This window comes from Protopterus annectens, chromosome 8.part0 (assembly GCF_019279795.1).
Source record: "Protopterus annectens isolate FY-2018-M chromosome 8.part0, PAN1.0, whole genome shotgun sequence".
NCBI lineage: Eukaryota > Metazoa > Chordata > Ceratodontiformes > Protopteridae > Protopterus > Protopterus annectens.
The window spans coordinates 951,076,827-951,095,627 of NC_056741.1; positions in this window are offsets into that span (position 1 = coordinate 951,076,827).

Sequence of the window (18,801 nt, forward strand, 5' to 3'; positions counted from 1 at the left end):
CTAAAGCCATCTAAAGTTAATCAAATTTCTTAAAGGAGTAAAGGTTTCCATAACTATCTGGAGAAATCTAATAATCAGGGCTCAGACAATCTTATAAATTGATGACACATCCTTATGATCACACATGAGAGGTGCAGGGAACGAGACTCAATAGACTTCTCATTGATGGGGACATCAGCAGACATAAAGTGAAATACAGTGTCCCTGGAGTGGACATATTATAATGGCAGTCCTAACAATTTTTACATGACCAGCCATTTTTCCAAACTGTTTCTAAGTCAATCGCAAAAATGCTACAGATACGGGACTGCAAGAATTGTTTCTCAGATATATATATATATATATATATATATATATATATATATATATATATATGTGTGTGTGTGTGTGTGTGTGTGTGTGTGTGTATGGACTGTCATTTCTTTCACTTTTCTTAGTTTTTGGCTGCTTTATTGACCACAAAACCAATCTGTAAATATTTAAAACATGTCTGTTATCTTTGTGGAATTTGTAAGGTTTGACTTGCTCCCTCACTGTGTTGTTGGTTTTATTTACATTAATTGGATGAAAGTTGTAGATCAGAGTGTAAAGCATGTGTGTTATATCTTTAAGAAGTATGCGAGGCTGTATGTGCACATATAAATTCCAGGCATGTGTAATCCCTAGTGTCATTTTGTAGAAGCAGCCAGAGAGTGAACATGCATGATCGTAGTCGTTAGTTTGTATATAAGTTACTTAAGTTATAGTCAGTACGCCTCTATAGTGATGTTTGTTTAGAATAAAGCTGTATGAACAGAACCCACAAAGACTTGTTTATTTGTGTCCTAACATGAAAGCGACAAAAGTCATCACAAAAAAAAAAAAAAAATAGACGTGGGCAACTGCAACCACAACAGAATTAATTCCTGTATTGAAGAAACACCATTGGGATATTGAAAAAATAATGCCTTGGCTCAGGAATAGCTCTTAACCTGTCTATAAATGGTAGTTTTGGTTGCGGGACTAAAATAAATTTTATCCTTAGAAGCAGATTTTAGTATAAGGAATATTTTAATATGATGTGAATATTTTCATTAACTAGGGGACCGTAGGCTGAAATGGCTTAAGGCCCCTTAGCCCAATCCCTTGATACAGACAGAATTGTCTTACTCAGATGGGGGTAGTGATTTAAATATAACTAACTATTCTGAGCAAAATAAATAAAATTTCCATCTTGGTAATCAATGTTATTTACTGAACAGTAAAAAAGAGATACCGTATTAAAGTGCAGCTACTCTCCATGATTACCTCTGGCACATAAGTGATAAATGCAAATATAAATTGCAGCCCTGTGGATGTACAATATCTATATTGTCATTGCTTAAAATAAAGTATTTTGTTTATTTTTTATAGTACTCTGTATATATATATATATATATATATATATATATATATATATATATATATATACATACATACATTAATATACATACATTTAATATATATATATATATATATATATATATATATATATATATATATGTGTTAAAACTCAGCATGATTATACTTATAATAATTTAACCTTTTTCCAAAGTAAAATGCTTCTGCCTGCATGAACCCTTTTCTCTGTCAAGTTCAACTTGCAGTCACCAAAACGTTTTCAGAATATATTTTCTTTCAAGCCTAGAATCAATGTAGACATCTTAAGAAAATGTTAGTTTCTTTTTGCATTTTAACCTCTATTTATTTGTAACTGAAGCTACTCTCATTTAATATTAAAACTTTTTATATGATGTGCTTTTATTGTCTTTTCAGTATGCTCTCATCACCAATTATAAATGTCTTCTTTTCTCATGATTCTATGCTTCTTCTCTGACCTCAGTCTTTTAGACATATTACTAGTTTTTGCTTATTTAACTTCAACATATTTTTGCCATTGAGAGCAGTTTGGGAAGTTTAAAGCTACCTTCTGTTACAACAATAACCTCACCAGGCCTAAACTTTTAATGATCTTTAACTTACTATATCCCAACCTCACCAGATCCAAACTTTACGATACTTAACTCACTAAATCCCACTTCATTTCTTTTTCATCTGTTTTAGGCCCTTCACTCACATCATATATCACAGCCATTTTCCTATTGTCTTGATTTCCATTGTTCAAAGCATTACTTGGATTATTTACATCTGTATTAAGACCTCCCTTTGCCCAAGAGTAATATTTAAATGTATGGCTTTTTTATAGATGCATATCACAATGTTATTACGTTAAACATGCTTATTTGTTGTGATCCCTCTATACACAAAAACTACACCTTAGTACTTCAAATGTCAGACTCATCCTTGGACTGCCACATTAATGACAATGCCTAAGCTATCCTGCATAAAAACAAAACACCTTAGTCCATACTTCTGTACTTCGCATTTTGTAACTGACTTTAAAACCCATCCATGTTCAATAAGTCAGTTCTCCCCATTAAAATATTCAGCTCATCCACAGTCTGAGAAGGTGGCTCTGCCACTTCATACCTTTCAGTACAATATTTTACAATACTTTTCCAAGAAATTGCTTGATTCTTTAAAAATGTCACTGCATTCCTAACCAAGAGTTTTGTAAAATGAACTATAGTACAATCAAATTATGGAGCCTTCAGTCAAACATGTTAACATTTATAAAAACAAATTAAGACGCTGTACTGCCCTGAAATAAATGACATACCGTGGGTCCCTTCCAATATGAATTTCTGCAAAAATGTTCCTGGCTTTAAACTTCAAATTCTTGAGCATCAATTCTGTTAGCAAACAATACCATTTTCTACATGCTTTTTCCCCTCTAATTCTGCCAAACATCAAAGCCTCTGCCCCTGTTTGCTCTCAGTGCAAGAGGCCTCAGCTGCTTTGAGGGAGCGCTGAGCAGAGGGAGCCATCATCTAGACAGCCATGGAGGTGTTTGTGCTCCTGCATCTGCCCTCCTGTCCAGCTGTTATCAGGGAGGGACGGGAAGGAGGTCTTCATCCAAGCAGCCTATGGGCCTGGCTTCACCCCTCCCAGACCAGGGCTATATTTCAGGACAGACTATAATTGTCCACCAGCCAAAGATCTACACAGGACTTCCTCCCATCAGTGAGTACCATCTATGGTACTTGTCTTACTTTTATAGTCCTCACCACTCTCCCAGGTGACTGACGTGCACTCACATCAACATAGAGACCTCCCATGCTTTCTCTAGGCACATGCATGGTCCCAAATAGACATCCAGAAGGATGCCATTACTGGGTTGGGAGTGCCAAGCCCACAGCTTTCCAGTAATGATTCTTCTTGTCATGAAACCTCTATTTCCATGAGAGCAATTGGTCACTGGGAAGCCACCACTCCCACTCCCTAGGATGGGCAGGTAGTAAAAATCATTCATTTTCAATCCTTTTTTACCCAAATCGTCCATCACCTGGGCCACTCCTTGAACTCAAGTTGCCTGAGTTGAATTTAAGGCTTTATCCCTCTGAACCACAGAGACAGACAGACAGACACAAAACCATTTTTTCCTTGAGAGTATTTCATTTCCAAACATACCAAAGCAAGCCTGTGGGTAGAGCTTTACTATAATAACCGCTTGTTTGTATTTCACACCATCTCATAAATAAAAATGCACAGGAAAGACACTCTGTGGCATAGATGGATAAAGCCCTGACTGCATCACTGGTGACCTGTGTTCAAATGCCAGCTGTGGTACTTGTAGGAGATGGCATGGGAGGATAAGACTGAGTGGTCTCTGCCTGCTCACCCATCCTGGGGGGATGGGAGTGGCTCTGTTATACCCCATGTGTGACATCTAGCAGGAGCACTAAGAAATTGATCTCATGGAGCCCACTTGTACCAATCCTATGATATTATGTGCATTCACACTTTGAGCTGAGGGCAGCTATAGTGGAGATCGGAGAGGAGTGATTCATGGGGTAAAGGGTAGGTCACCTCACAAGACCAGTAAAGCTGACTTGGTCCTAATACCTATTACTATAAATGTTTGTGCTCATGGGGGATTCTCAGTCAGGAATGAACACGTTGTTTTACCTGCCTTAGAATCCTCAGCTCCCACAACTGTGGAATGAACTGACCAGTCAGGTACAGCAGCCATCAGACTTGGTCCTTATTCGGTTGCAAATAAATAAATATAAAAAATTGCATGGGTTATTCTGAAGTGCACTGAGTATTTCAGACCAGTTGACATAATGGTTAAGGTCTTCACTTCCCATGCACAAGGTGCAAGGTTCGATCCTGACCTCTGCCCAATGCTCGTTTGCAGTTTGCACGTTCTCCCTGTGTCTCTATGGGGTTCCTCCTACCTCCAAAAAAACATACTGTTTCCATCTTAAACTCACCAATGAAGAGAGCTGTGAGCAGCAGCACAGACTGTATATGGTGCCCTATAGGGAGAAGAGTTGTACAGACCAACCACTTTGTGGATCTACTGTGTTGTGCAGTATCCTCAAGATAAGAAAACATAGATCACAGACTGTGCACCATGGCAAGGCCACTCGACAGTGTAAAATATGGTGCTAGGTTCATAGGTTCATACTAGGCTATCTGCCCTAGGGCATTTATAAGCCTAGCCAGAGTGTGTTTGGCTTTCACCACCCATTTTAAATTAATTTTGCTATGCCCTTTTTTGAGGTTAGTATACTGTGCCTCTGTCTAACAGTAACACAGAAGTGATACCCGGGGTAAACCTACGATCCCCCATCCACTCATCAAGATTCCTCTTGAAGAGAGTCAGTGAGGGACTCTGCCTAACCTGGACTGGGATTTTATTCCAGAGTGAAGGGAGCCTCTGGGTTATGAATCTGTCCCTCCAACATGTCCTATTTATTTCAGTGCTGAGGTTCAAGTCTCTCGAGAGCGTAGCTTGATGGGATTTTTATTTTCTGAGGTGCAGCATGTCCATTAATTCTGGGTTGGACATGGCTTTATACGTCAGGCACAGATCGCCTCTGAGCAGGCAGTATGCCACTGAGTAGAGCTGGAGTTTCTTTAACCAGACAGCATATGGCATCTGTTTGAGCCCTTTGATCCTCTTGGTGAGGTACTTTTGGGGTCTTTCCAGTTGCTGCAGGTGTCTGGTAAGGTACATCCCAAAAGGGGCATTGTACTCAATTATGGGCCTGATGAGGGATGAGTAAAGAGGCATGATGACCTCCCCTGATCTAGATGTGAATCCCTTCATGATTAGGTGGGCTATATAAAATGTTTTTCTAACCACTTTGGTCATGTGGTTGTCAAATGAGAGATTGCTATCAACTTGGGTCCCCAGGTCCCTAATTACTTCTTCTGTACTTAATGGATTACGACTTATGTGGTAATTTGTGGGTACTTTGTTTTTGCCAAAGGGGATGACTATACAATTTTTGGCATTTAGCTTGAGGCCATGGCTCTGGCACCAGTTGTCTGTTTCTATGAGGCCCTTTTGGAGGATGCTTGTGTCGGCTGGAGAGTCGATTATGGCGCTCAGTTTGCAGTCATCTGGTCAGCCACAGTCCTTCCGTGTTGGCCTGTACCTCTGAGAAATATATACCGAACAAGAGAGGTCCCAGGACTGAGCCTTGTGGGATGCCACTTGTAACTGGTTTGGAGTCTGACATGGCTCCAGCAATTCTAACCATGTGGGTTCTGTCCTTGAGCCAGTTTGCAACCCATCTAGTGACATAGGGGTTTATATTTAAACTGGTGAGCTTATCTATAATGCCCGAGTGGGGTATTGTATCGAAGGCTTTTGCGAGGTCCAGGTAGGCTGTGTGGACCACCTTCCCCTCATCAATGGCCTTGGTGACTGTTTCAAAGAAATCAACCAGGTTTAAGAGGCAGGATCTGCCCTTAACAAAGCTGAACTGGGTAGGATCCAGTGTCTGTAGGTCCCCAATATCTTTATTTATAAGGTCCATGATGATCCTTTCCATAGCTTTGCAGACCAAGCTAGTCAGGCTTATGGGCCGATAGTTTCCAGGATCCATTGAGGCACCACCTTTGTGGAGAGGGACCACCATTGCTATACGCCAATCTTTGGGTACATATCCTGTAGTAAGGCTGAGATTGAACAGTAGTTTTATGTTTGGGTTTAGCTCTTCTTGGAGTTCATGTAGGACGCAGCCCGGGACACCGTCTGGTCCCATTGATGCTGTGTTTTTTCTTTGGACAGGACGGCTCTTACCTGTGCATCTGAGCTGTCCGGGGCAGCACTGTGCTGAGATAGATATTTGCCCTTTGGTGGGGGGGGGGGGAGACGTTTGCACTGAACCTGTCAGCTAGGATGTTGGCAATGTCTGTGGGTTTGGTGTATTTTTGTCATTTTGGACTAATTCTGAGCATATCTGGGAATTCCCACCCAGGTTCCTAACATAACTAAAGAAAGCCTTGTGATTATCCTTAGTGTCCTGTGCAATTTTTCTCTCGAAGCTGGCCTTAGATGATTTTATGAGTGCCCGTAGTTTTTTGCTAATACTGATCAGAGATGCCTTCCCTTTTTGGGATTTTGCTCTATCATGTAGTAGCTTCCTCCTTCTATTCTATAGTTTGTTTATGGCTGGGGACCACCAGACAGGACGTCTGCCTTTGGAGGATTGGGTCTTGGTTTTATTTGGGATTGCATGATCCATGCATTCCTGAAGGTGTTCATAGAATGCGTTTATAAAGGATTCTGCGGTCTGGGCCGCATTTTCCACAGCCCCGGGGGCTTTGAAGGATTCCACCTCGGTTTTGAGGAGTGTGAAATTTGCTTTAGAGAAGTTTTTCACTGTGGTTTCCTGAGCAGGGGGTGGGGTCTGGATGTGAATATCCAGTGAGATTAGTTTATGATCTGATCTTACCAGTGAGGGATACACTTCTGGTCTGGAGCATAGAGTCCCCATGTTGGTGATGATCAGGTCCAGTATGTTTTCCCCTCTTGTGGGAGTGGTAACAAGTTGTTCCATAGCCTTTGAGTTCATAAATTCTAGGAACCTTTGGGCCAGGGTGTTGGAGTTAGAGTAATGCTCCCAGTCTATGTTTGGGTAGTTGAAGTCGCCCAATATAATGGTGTTTGGAGAGACCTTCATATTTTCCAGTGTTCTCAGGAAGGCCGAGTGGAGTTCCTGTGTTTGGGAGGGTGGTCTGTAGCAGGCTATAAACTAGAAGGCAGTTTTACCCACTGTTAGTTGCACGTGGATAGTCTCTGATGCTTCGTGCTGTGCCACGAGGTGATGCCAGGTAGGTTATTCGGTCATGTTGGTTAATGTCACCAAAATGGTGTTGAGGATCCAACCTATGCCAGAGACCCTTGCTAATGGTGAGAGGGGTGTATGTGCCCCTATTGGCCAGTGTGTGCCTGCCATAAAGCCATAAAGCCCATCAGCCCTGGGTCAATAAGCTACTGGCCGGCCAGTGTTGAGTTACCCAGCCTGGGTTACCTGGGACAGCTCTGTTGAGCGAAACCTGGATGTAAAACCAATCAACATGCCAAACATGAACTGAGAATTGCTACACTTAATGTAGATTCACTGACAAGCTGCAGCTTGGAAGTAGATGACATGATGATATGGAGGAGGTTGGACATCTTATGTATTTATCCAAGAGACGAGATGGAAGGGCAGTGCAGCAAAGCCACTTGGCTTGTGATCCAGAGTCTACTACTCTGGAGGGGGACAGGCTAGAAATGGGGTGAGAACTGTGTTGAGAGAGAGGCTTCAGAAGGCCGTGAGGGATGTCATCTGAATTAGTGACAGACTCAGGGCAATCAGACTCCACTGTGATGATAGGGCAGTATTTATAATAGCCTATGAGTGTATTCAGACAGCCATTGCAGGACCTAATAGATAAAGCAGGACAACAGGAATTTGTGGTGATAATGGTTGACTTGAATGCACATATCGGGACAGACAGAACAGGATATGAGGGCTGCCTGGGTCCAGATGGGTGGGGCAACAAGAATAAAGAATGAGAGCCCATTCTAGACTTCTGTCTGGCAAATGGCTTGATAGTAGCCAACACATGGTTCAGAAAGAGAGACAGTCACAAGATCACATACAAGAGTATCCAACATCCAACTCAGGTAGACTTCCTTCTAGTAAAGAAAGGGCCCTGGGGTAGAATCAATGATTGCAAAAGTCATCCCCAGTGAAACAGTCAGCCCACAGCATAAACCACTGGTTGTCACGATCAGCTGTAAGCAGTGGTCAGAGAAGGCTCTAAGGTCAACAGAGACCAGGCTGAAGACCTGGAAGTTGACTGGGGAGAAAGCAAAACAGTTCAAGGAATTACTCAGGGCTCTAGCACCCCAAGAAAAAGAGGAAATATTTGGAGTTGAAGAAGACAGGCAGCACCTCAAGACAGCATGTTTGAGGACTACTAAACAGATATGTATCTGAGCCAGGTATGGAAATAAGGTACATAAGGAAAGCTGGTGGTGGAATGCAGAAGTCCAGGAAGTGATTAAAAGAAAGAAGTAGTGCAGGAAAAAGTGAGAGATAGGAAAGAACAATCAGGATAGGAAGGAATACTGGTTGGCTAACAAAGAAGCTGAGAAATGAGATGCAATAGCAATGAATAGGGCAACGGGGGGCACTCCACCAGCTTCTGGAAAGTGACTCAGTAGGTGGCACAAAGAAACTATATCAGGTTGCAAAGCAAAGTCAGAAAGATAAAGAAGATAGTCAGACACCCTTCATAAGGGAGGCCAGCAACAACCTGTTCCAGTCCACAGGACATCAAAGGCTGATGGAAGGAATACTTCCAGCAGCTTGTGGATGAAGAAAACCTCACAGAAGCTGTACTGCCCCAGAAACAACCTACAATGAGAGAAGAAGAGGAGCCCACACTAGAAGAAGTAAGAAGGAAAATGAAGTCAGGGAAAGCAGCAGGCTCAGATGAGGTCACAGCAGATATGATAAAGATATTGGGACAGACAGGGGATAAGTGGTTCCTGAAGGTACTCAAAGCAGTGTGGAGAGAAAGAAGTATCCCAGATGACTGGAGAACAAGCATACTCATGCCAGTGTACAAGAACAAAAGGGGCATCCACAACTGTGGGCAGAGGTATCAAACTCCTATCCCACTGCATGAAAGTTCTGGAAAGAGTGATTGATAAACAGATATGTAGAGTAGTAGAAAGTAAAATGGGAAATGAGCAGCTTATATTCAGATCAGGAAGCATCACAATTGACCCAATGTTTGTAGTGAGACAGATAGCTGAGAAGAAGCAAGCGATGAGGAGAGTCCAACTGGCCATTCCTAGACTTGGAGAAAGCATATGACAAGGTCCCAAGAAAGCTGATTTAGGCAGTACTGCTGTTGTTTGTAGTCCCAGAAACATTAGTAGAATTTTGCAGGCTATGTACAAGTACCCAATCACTCAAGTACGAACAGTGTTCAGCCTCACAGAGGGGTTCTCAGTGGGAATGGGTGTGCACTAGAGTTCACCTCTGAGCCCACTGCTGTTCATACTGGTGATGGATTACATTAGCAAGCAGGTTGGAGAGGACAGGTCAATAAAGTTGTTGCATGCAGATGATGTGGCAGTACAGGCAGGCTATGAGCAAGAACTTCAGCAAAGGATAGTAGACAACATAATGCAGAACTGAATGCACATGGGATGAAACTAAGCACAGATAAGACAGTGGTAATGGCAGCAAACTGGGGAAATCAGAAGAATCTGAGAATTGAGATAGAAGGGAAAGACAATGGAATAGATAAATAGCTTCAAGTATCTGGCAGGGATGGTTGAGGAGAAAGGAAGTCTGAATGAAGAGGTCAAAGCTAGAATCAGAGGGGCTGCAGCCAACTGTCATAGAGTGTCAGATGTAGTCTATGACAGAAGAATGCCAAAGAAACTGAAAGGTAAGGTGTACGAGACAGTGGTGCGACCAGTACTACTGTATGATACAGAAGCCTGGGAAGTAAAACCAGAACAGATGAGGAAGCTATACATGATGGAAATGAAGTGCCTGAGAAGGGTGATAAGATGCACACTGTGGGGCAGATAAAGAAATGAGAACATAAAAGCAGAAAAGATCAAAGAGAACAGATTACAATGATTCAGACACATGCAGAAAAGCAGAAAATCTGATGAAGATGATTTGGAACAGACAGGAAGATGCTTAGAGGAAGCGAGGATGTCCAGCAAAGAAGTGGATGGATTATGTGTAAGAAGATCTGTGACAGTCAGGCATGAGTGTCGAAGAAGGCAGAGATGTGGCACTGAACCGAGAGAGATGGCAAGAGTTAACACGATACCCCTACCCCATGTATTTTAGTTTCCGTCCTACAAGTAAAGTCTCATTTTCTCAAATCAGAGATGTTATTTCACATCTGTAATGCACAGAATAAAGCTATATTATTTTGTCACATTGTTTCTTTCAATGTAGAGCAGCAGTGTGTCAAGAAATATCTATTTCCATGCAAACACATAGGCAGGTAGACACAATGTAAGCTACAGTGTCACATTTTTGTCGTAAGTTATTTGTTTTACAGAATAAGGTGCATTAAAATGTAAACGTTAAAAGCTCTGGAATATTTGATATTGGTTTATTTTTATCATAATTGATTTATTTTGTAAGAATAAGATAAATTAAAATTTAAATTTAAAAAGCTCCAGAAAATTTGTTAATGTTTTACATATTAATTTTTTTCAAAGTGTCTGAATGCCTAGTTTTTTTCTCAGTACTGAAAAGTTACACTATCCAGAAGATGCACTGTCTTGGTGTCAGGTGCTGAACTTATGTGACGGGGCTACATTCTAAAATTTGTGTACTGCAGAGGCCTTAGATCAGCTGGTGCCCTAGGCAAAAGGGCTCCACGGTGCTCCCCCACACCACCCAGGTGCCCCCATCCTAGCCTACCTACACCAAATAAATACTGGAAAAGCACCCCTCCTACAGCGGTGCCCTAGGCGGCCGCCAAGTTGGCCTATGCCTAAGGCCGGCTATGTGTACAAGCTAATGTACAATTTCAAAAATCCTGGCTGCAACCCTGTTTATGTGCATTTCATCCACTTTATTGCAGTATCCAGTCCCCTCCCCCCCCCACCTATTAGAACCCACTGCACTATTTCAGGTTCTTTATTATTTGGTACACTGCAAAAAAACTAGTACCTTTGAGTTTAATAACAACATGGGAAACCTTCTCCTACAGGAAAGAAAATTATAGTATTTAAGGCCAGAAATAAATGATCATTTCCCTAGACCCCTGTTCTTGGACTCAGCTATGTTATGGCAAAATATTTTTAATGCTGACATAATATTAAAGGTATGTACTAGTAGCACACTTAATGGATTATAATTTAGATTTTTAGTTTCTTCTCCCTAACATATTTTATAGTTATATTTTATAGGATTGCACATTATATTCTACAGCTTGATCATACAGTACAAATTATTCTGGGATCAATGTATGTCCTATACTGTCTGAAAGTAAATGAACTGTAAAGTTTACCATAAGCACCATGGCTCTTGACAAGGAAAGGTCAGCAGGGTATGTGCTTACTGGGGAGTAATGAACCAAAGTTCCCCAGTACATTCATACATAATCCTTTACCACACTGATGAACATGGACTTTGTACACTGCATCAGTTCTAGTGCTATTTATGGAACAAGCAGTACAGACGACAAAAACTGTTAAAAACAAAAAAAAAGCAGAATGGCAATACTCTCCTTCTCAAATATTTTATTGCGTAAGCGCTTTTGTTTAGACCAATATCCAAACTTCTTCAGACATTGTTTTGCTGAATTCAAAAGTTATTATACACAACCAATTAACTAATTAATTAATATAAAAAAGTCATCAGCTTAATCAACTCATGGAAATACAATAAAATATTAAAGCTATACACTCTAAAAATCATCATTGTTAAAAATAATACATTCAAATTCAATATATCTTAATAATGAATCATTCAATACGAAGAAAAAACAAATAACTAAAACTTACAAAGAACCAACCAAAAAACCAACACACCATTGTATCCATATTTTAGACTTTTGGTGTTCAGGTGGCATTCACCTATCTAATTGTTTAAGTTTCAAAGTGCACATAATAGAAGTATACTCATTGAGGCCAGGGTATATGTGTGCAAACGTCCAAATTTGCCATAAAACAACAGCAAATTAAAACCGATTATTAAAAGTGAGGAGCATATTTGCCTGGATTCATGGGGATTTTTGGATGGAATTAATAAATTGGAATTTAATGTTAATCATAATTTTTTAACAGTTGATATAAAAGATCTATATACAGTCATCCCTTCAGAACCAAGGCATTGACTGGATTAGAAACTTACTCACTATTAAGGGTGTATTGGAATGGTGTCTTGAGTTGACGTTTACAGAGCTTGACAGGTTGCTCTAAAATTGATGCTGATTTGTGACTATCTGATCATCTATGCAGATTTTAATGTTTCTGTCATGGATTTTCAGCATCTCCTAATGAAGAAATGACTTGGGGAAACATAAAAATACTATTTTAGACAACATTACGCAAATAAGAAAATTATGGTGATCATATAAGTCTGCATGCAAAATGGGAGGGAAGCATATTTTAAAAAATCAAAAAGTGAAAAAGAGGTCAAGCTGTTGTGTGCTTCCTATATTATATTAATACAAAATTTATATATACTGAAGGTCTGATCCCTAATTTCAGTGTGAGCTGCTTGGAGCAAGACAATCATGCTATCATCAGTGTTATCAGCCTGTTCTAAATAAATGAGTGCAATAGGCTGACAAGGGTGAGAGACTGGTGACTGGAGCAGATTACAATGGGCATGTTGGTGAAGGGAACAGAGGGGATGAGGAAATGATGGGTAGGTATGGTGTTAAGTAAAGGAATGCAGAAGGTCAGATGGTAGTGGATTTTGCAAAAAGGATGGACAAGGCTGTGATGAATACGTATTTTAACAAGAGGGAGGAGCATAGGGTGACATACAAGAGAGGAGGAAGATGCACACAGGTGGATTATATCTTATGTAGAAGGGCCAATCTGAAGGAGATTGGAGACTGTAAAGTGGTGGCAGGAGAAAGTGTAGTTAGGCAGCATAGGATGGTGGTTTGTAGGATGACATTGGTGATCAAGAAGAGGAGGATGAGTGTGAGGGCAGCACCAAGGATCAAATGGTGGAAATTGAAAAAGGGTAATTGTGAGGTGATGTTCAGGGAAGAGTTAAGACAGACACTGGGTGGCAGTGAAGAGTTACCGCATAGCTGGGTAACTACAGCAAAACTAGTCAGAGAGATGGCTAGAAGGGTGCTTGGTGTGACATCTGGAAAGAGGAAGGAGGTCAAGGAGACATGGTGGTGGAATGAAGAAGTACAGGAGAGTATACAGAGAAAGAGGTTGGCAAAGAAGAAGTGGGATTGTCAAAGAGATGAAGAAAATAGACAAGAGTATAAGGAGATGAGGTGCATGGCAAAGAGAGAGGTGGCGAAGGCTAAGGATAAGGCATATGAAGAGTTGTATAAAAGGTTGGACACTAAGGAGGGAGAAAAGGACCTGTACCGATTGGCTAGACAGAGGGACCGAGCTAGTAAAGATGTGCAGCAGGTAAGGGTGATAAAGGATAATGAGGGAAACATACTCACAAGTGAGGAGAGTGTGTTGAGCAGATGGAAAGAGTACTTTGAGGGGTTGATGAATGAAGAGAATGAGAGGGAGAGAAGGTTGGATGATGTGTGGATAGTGAATCATGAAGTGCAGTGGATTAGCAAGGAGGAAGTAAGGATAGCTATGAAGAGGATGAAGAACGGAAAGGCTGTTGGTCCAGATGACATACCTGTGGAAGCATGGAGGTGTTTAGGTGAAATGGCAGTGGAGTTTTTAACTGGATTGTTTAATGAAATCTGGGAAAGTGAGAGGATGCCTGAGGAATGGAGAAAAAGTGTTTTGGTACCGATTTTTAAGAATAAGGGTGATGTGCAGAGCTGTAGTAACTACAGACGGATTAAACTGATCAGTCACAGCATGAAGTTATGGGAAAGAGTAGTGGAAGCTAGGTTAAGAAGGGACGTGATGATTAGTGATCAGAAGTATGGTTTCATGCCAGGAAAGAGCATTACAGATGCGATGTTTGCTCTGAGAGTGTTGATGGAGAAGTACAGAGGAGGTCAGAAGGAGTTGCATTGTGTCTTTGTGGATTTAGAGAAAGCATATGACAGGGTGCCTAGAGAGGAGTTGTGGTATTGTATGAAGAAGTCGGGAGTGTCAGAGAAGTATTTATCTTATTTGCAATGGTGATGGACAGGTTGACAGACGAGATCAGACAGGAGTCCCCGTGGACTATGATGTTTGCAGATGACATTGTGATCTGTAGTGAGAGTAGGGAACAGGTAGAGGAGACCCTGAAGAGGTAGAGATATGCTCTAGAGAGAAGTGGAATGAAGGTCAGCAGGACTAAAACAGAATATATGTGTGTGAATGAGAGGGAGGATAGAGGAATGGTGAGGATGCAGGGAGTAGAGGTGGCAAAGGTGAATGAGTTTAAGTACTTGGGATCAACAGTTCAGAGTAATGGTGAATGTGGAAGAGAGGTGAAGAAGAGAGTACAGGCAGGATGGAGTGGGTGGAGAAGAGTGTCAGGAGTGATTTGTGACAGACGAGTACCAGTAAGAGTGAAAGGGAAGGTCTACAAGAGGGTAGTGAGACCAGCTATGTTATATGGGTTGGAGACAGTGGCATTGACAAAAAGGCAGGAGTCAGAGCTTGATGTGGCAGAGTTGAAGATGTTAAGATTTGCACTGGGTGTGATGAGGATGGACAGGATTAGGAATAAGTATATTAGAGGGTCAGCCCAGGTTGGAAGGTTTGGCGACAAAGCCAGAGAGGCAAGATTACATTGGTTTGGACATGTGCTGAGGAGGGATGCAGAGTATATTGGGAAAAAGATGCTAAGGATGAAGCTGCCAGATAACAGGAAAATAGGAAAGCCTAAGATAAGGTTTATGGATGTGGTGAGAGAGGACATGCAGGTGGTTGGTGTGACAGAGCAAGATGCAGAGGACAGGAAGAAATGGAAACAGTTGATCTGCTGTGGCGACCCTTAACGGGAGCAGCCAAAAGAAGAAGAAGAATAGGCTGAGGATACCAGACTGTTTTATTTAATAATGAATGCAGCTTGGAAGACTAGTAATGTGTTTTTCATGATTATATTCTACAGACTGCCATTTGTAGTAACGTATGGTGAAAGGAGTCGGGCTGCAGTTCTGGAATAACAGTGGTAAATTAAAAGAATGCAACCAGGTGGGAATACCAGACCTTTCCATTTAGTACTGAGATTTTCAAAATGATTTTGTCTTTGGGTTGCCATGTGCAGCAATATGATGATAAAGGGAGTGGGCTGGACAAAGTCACTGAAAAATGATTTAATATAAATAGAGACGGAGTTGTAGTTTTAACTCCATGTGCAGTAGGTTCAGGATTGTCTTCAAAACCACACAGAAAAACGTGATAAAGTGAAATGAAAAGCAGCAGAGATTTTAAAGACTGGTGCAATGAAATGTTTGGCATGATCAAAAAGGGTGATAAAGCAATATGTTTTGTATGTTTACAAACCTCTGAAACAATGATTTGCAGGACTTCTTCCGTAGGAAAGCATTATGAAACAATTCATAAATGTTTTTCAGAGAAGTGAATAATAACAAAAAGAATACAGTCACCACAAAATCAGCAGCAAAATAATGCAGCCCAATGTTTTTACGTAATTTATTTCTTGTAGTACAAACGTATTGCCGCATACAAGTTATCCAGTCCCCTGCCTAAGGAAGCTATTCTAGCCATAGGCTTAAAAAGACTTCAGCACACCCTTCCCTTTATTGTACTCAGCTCAGCATGCAACACAACTTGATTCAGACAGCAGAGAATAAAATGTGTAATTTTATTCCATTGCCTTTGGAAAGAGAATGTCAGTTCTTCTCCCTCTACAAGGCCCACTGGCTTCCTGTCACTGCCAGATCTCTGTTACTTTTGTACTCTCTCACATTTGCACTTCACAGGTGAGACTAATGCCCACTACTGGCAAGAAAAGTTCTTCTAAGAAACCCACCTTATTCCTTGAGACAGAATCATCTTTGAACTATTTCTTTGCAGAGGCCATCATTCACCTTATCATCTGGGAATACAGCATTCCTCAAAGTTGCACTATATTCACGAAACAACACACCCTGGGTAGTTAGGATCAGTAAAACTGTGATGGTTTCCTTCAGTACAGATCTCAAAAGAGCACTTCAAAACAAAAGCCTGCAGTTGTAATTGTTTTCATGCTGGCTAGTGTTCTTCAGGTGTTGAACTGGCTGCATCTTTGACAATGGACTTATTTAAAGAACTGTTTCATGGGTTACATCTGCGTTTGGACACTGGTATGTGATAGCAACAACATGTAGTTAACACATTGAGTAAAGGTATATATGTTGCTGCTCTATACATGTTTCAAATTGAAGAATTATGTCTTAGCTTTTCTGCTTCATCATTTTACATTTTTTATTTTTTATTTACTAATCTTTATTTGTTCTTTTATTGCATCATATTAGTATACGTTCTGTATGCTATTGCTGCTGTTTTAACTTAAATCTTGGCTGAAAAGTGTCAGTGAAACCAGCCCACATAACTGATTAACAAATATTTAATTGTTTGATTAATCAATTCATTGGATATCCTCTGCAAAGTGGTCTGCCGTGTATCTAAGAAAAAAATACTCTCAAAAGCATCTACTCACAGCAGTACATTTGCCGGGAACCCAAAGTCTTTTAATACAAGCCGCAGTATCTTTTTTCATCATTATCACAGTACAGGCAGCAGACTCAAATCCAAAATGCATGCTCATTTATCAAATAATACATTTATTTCCCCATAAAACATATATCAATCTTTTCAGATTTAATCTAAGATAATAAAAAAAAAAAAAAACACGATTTTTTTGCAGTGGGTCAACCCTCCAAGATTTCACAACAGCAGGGAAAGGGAACATTCCAAGATCCCACTGTACTGCAGTCTCACACAGAGCAGCCACCAACCAAAAAAACATAGAAAAAAGAATGCTCACTCTTACAAATTACACTTATGTATGTATATATATATATATATATATATATATATATATATATATATATATATATATATATATATTGTAATATGAAAAAGTATTAGGGTAGTGGGACAGGATATGGCAACACGTAACTTATATATTTATATTGTAATATGAAAAAGTATTAGGGTGGTGGGACTGGATACTGCAACATGCAACTTCTGCAAAACATTTCAGCATTGTGATAACATTTTCCAGTTTTCTAGTGCCATTAGGCATTACTCCACAGTTTTCAGCTTCATGATGTACCCAGTTGATATGCAGGTAAACAACTGTACATGCCAGGATGCACACCTGCAACAGGAATAAGTGGGACAAAACACAGGCTCACCTGTACTTATGTGTCAGCTAATGAAATATATAGTGTTTATGAACTAGAGGTGGTTTAGCAAGCAAATATAAGGGATGTATGCAGCAGCACTGAGTTGATAACAGAAATATAGTATGTGGGAGGACAGGGGTAAAGCCTTCTCAATTCAGAAATATTAAAGGGATGAACCAGACAGATACCAGACAGTACAAAGGCCTAAAGGTATGTGAGAGTATATAGGACATAGTGTCAATATAAAGTGATGGATACACAATGATGTAGTTTAGAACAACTAACCTCATAACATGCTGAGGAGTATGTAGGTTCTAAACTGGTCAAAGTTAAAGAAGGTAGTGAAGGACTAAAAAAATGTCAAGCTAAGCAGATCACAACATTTTCAGACTGGCTATGAGTATAGTATGATGTAAAATGGATAATGCAGAAAGGAATCAGTATGAGTGATTACTGTCACTTACAAGTATGAGATGAGATTTCACTGCATTGTGACTCACTATATGTATCAAGAGTGAAAAAAGCACCCATCACACACACACACACACACACACACACACACACACACACACACACACACACACACACACACACACACACACTTTGAGAGTCAGAAAAACAGTATTCCTTTTATAGAGCAATTTCAATTCACATTATAAATTAGAGCAGGCAAGCTGAATACAGCAAATATATAAATCTTTTTAGGATTTAGAAAGAATTATGTGCAGACAGACTGTAGGAATCTAGTGAGTGGATCACTGTGCTGGGTTGGTGGAATTCAGATAATTATAAAGATATTTGTGATCATGCTATTTCTAAATATACTTCTTTATAGCATGGCAAAGGAGAGTTGAGTTTGAAATGGTCAGCACCTACTGGGTAAAGGTTAAATGTATCAATAGGGCAAAAGGCTGAACCAAAGATTCAGAGAGGATCACATGGTGGTCTAATGTCATTGGATACATAGAATAACGTGACACACTATGTGTTAGCAAAGCTAATAAGGTAAAAACAAAAAGTGCTGGACCAAATGAACTACTGTTGCCATCTGGGGAATGTTATAGCAAGAGACTACCACAATCTGCAAGCCATTACATCCTCCATACAGCGGTAATGCCTCAGGTGTTCCCATTGGGAAGTATGTTGAATAGGTCTCGTTGTGAAACATGTTTGAAAAATTGTACCAAAAAGAGTCATATTAGCAGCTACAAGTTACTACACAGAGCAGTAAAGTGACCTAAGCAGGTGTGGCTACATAGCACAAACGGTTAAGGCTATAATCTTATAACAAGTACCATCTTGTAGGCCTGGAATTAATTCTCTCGGTCAATCTTTGCATGCCATATACCTCTACGTCACTTACCCAGATCAGTGCTCGTATGTCACCAGTGAAAAACAGGTTATTGTACTTAATGA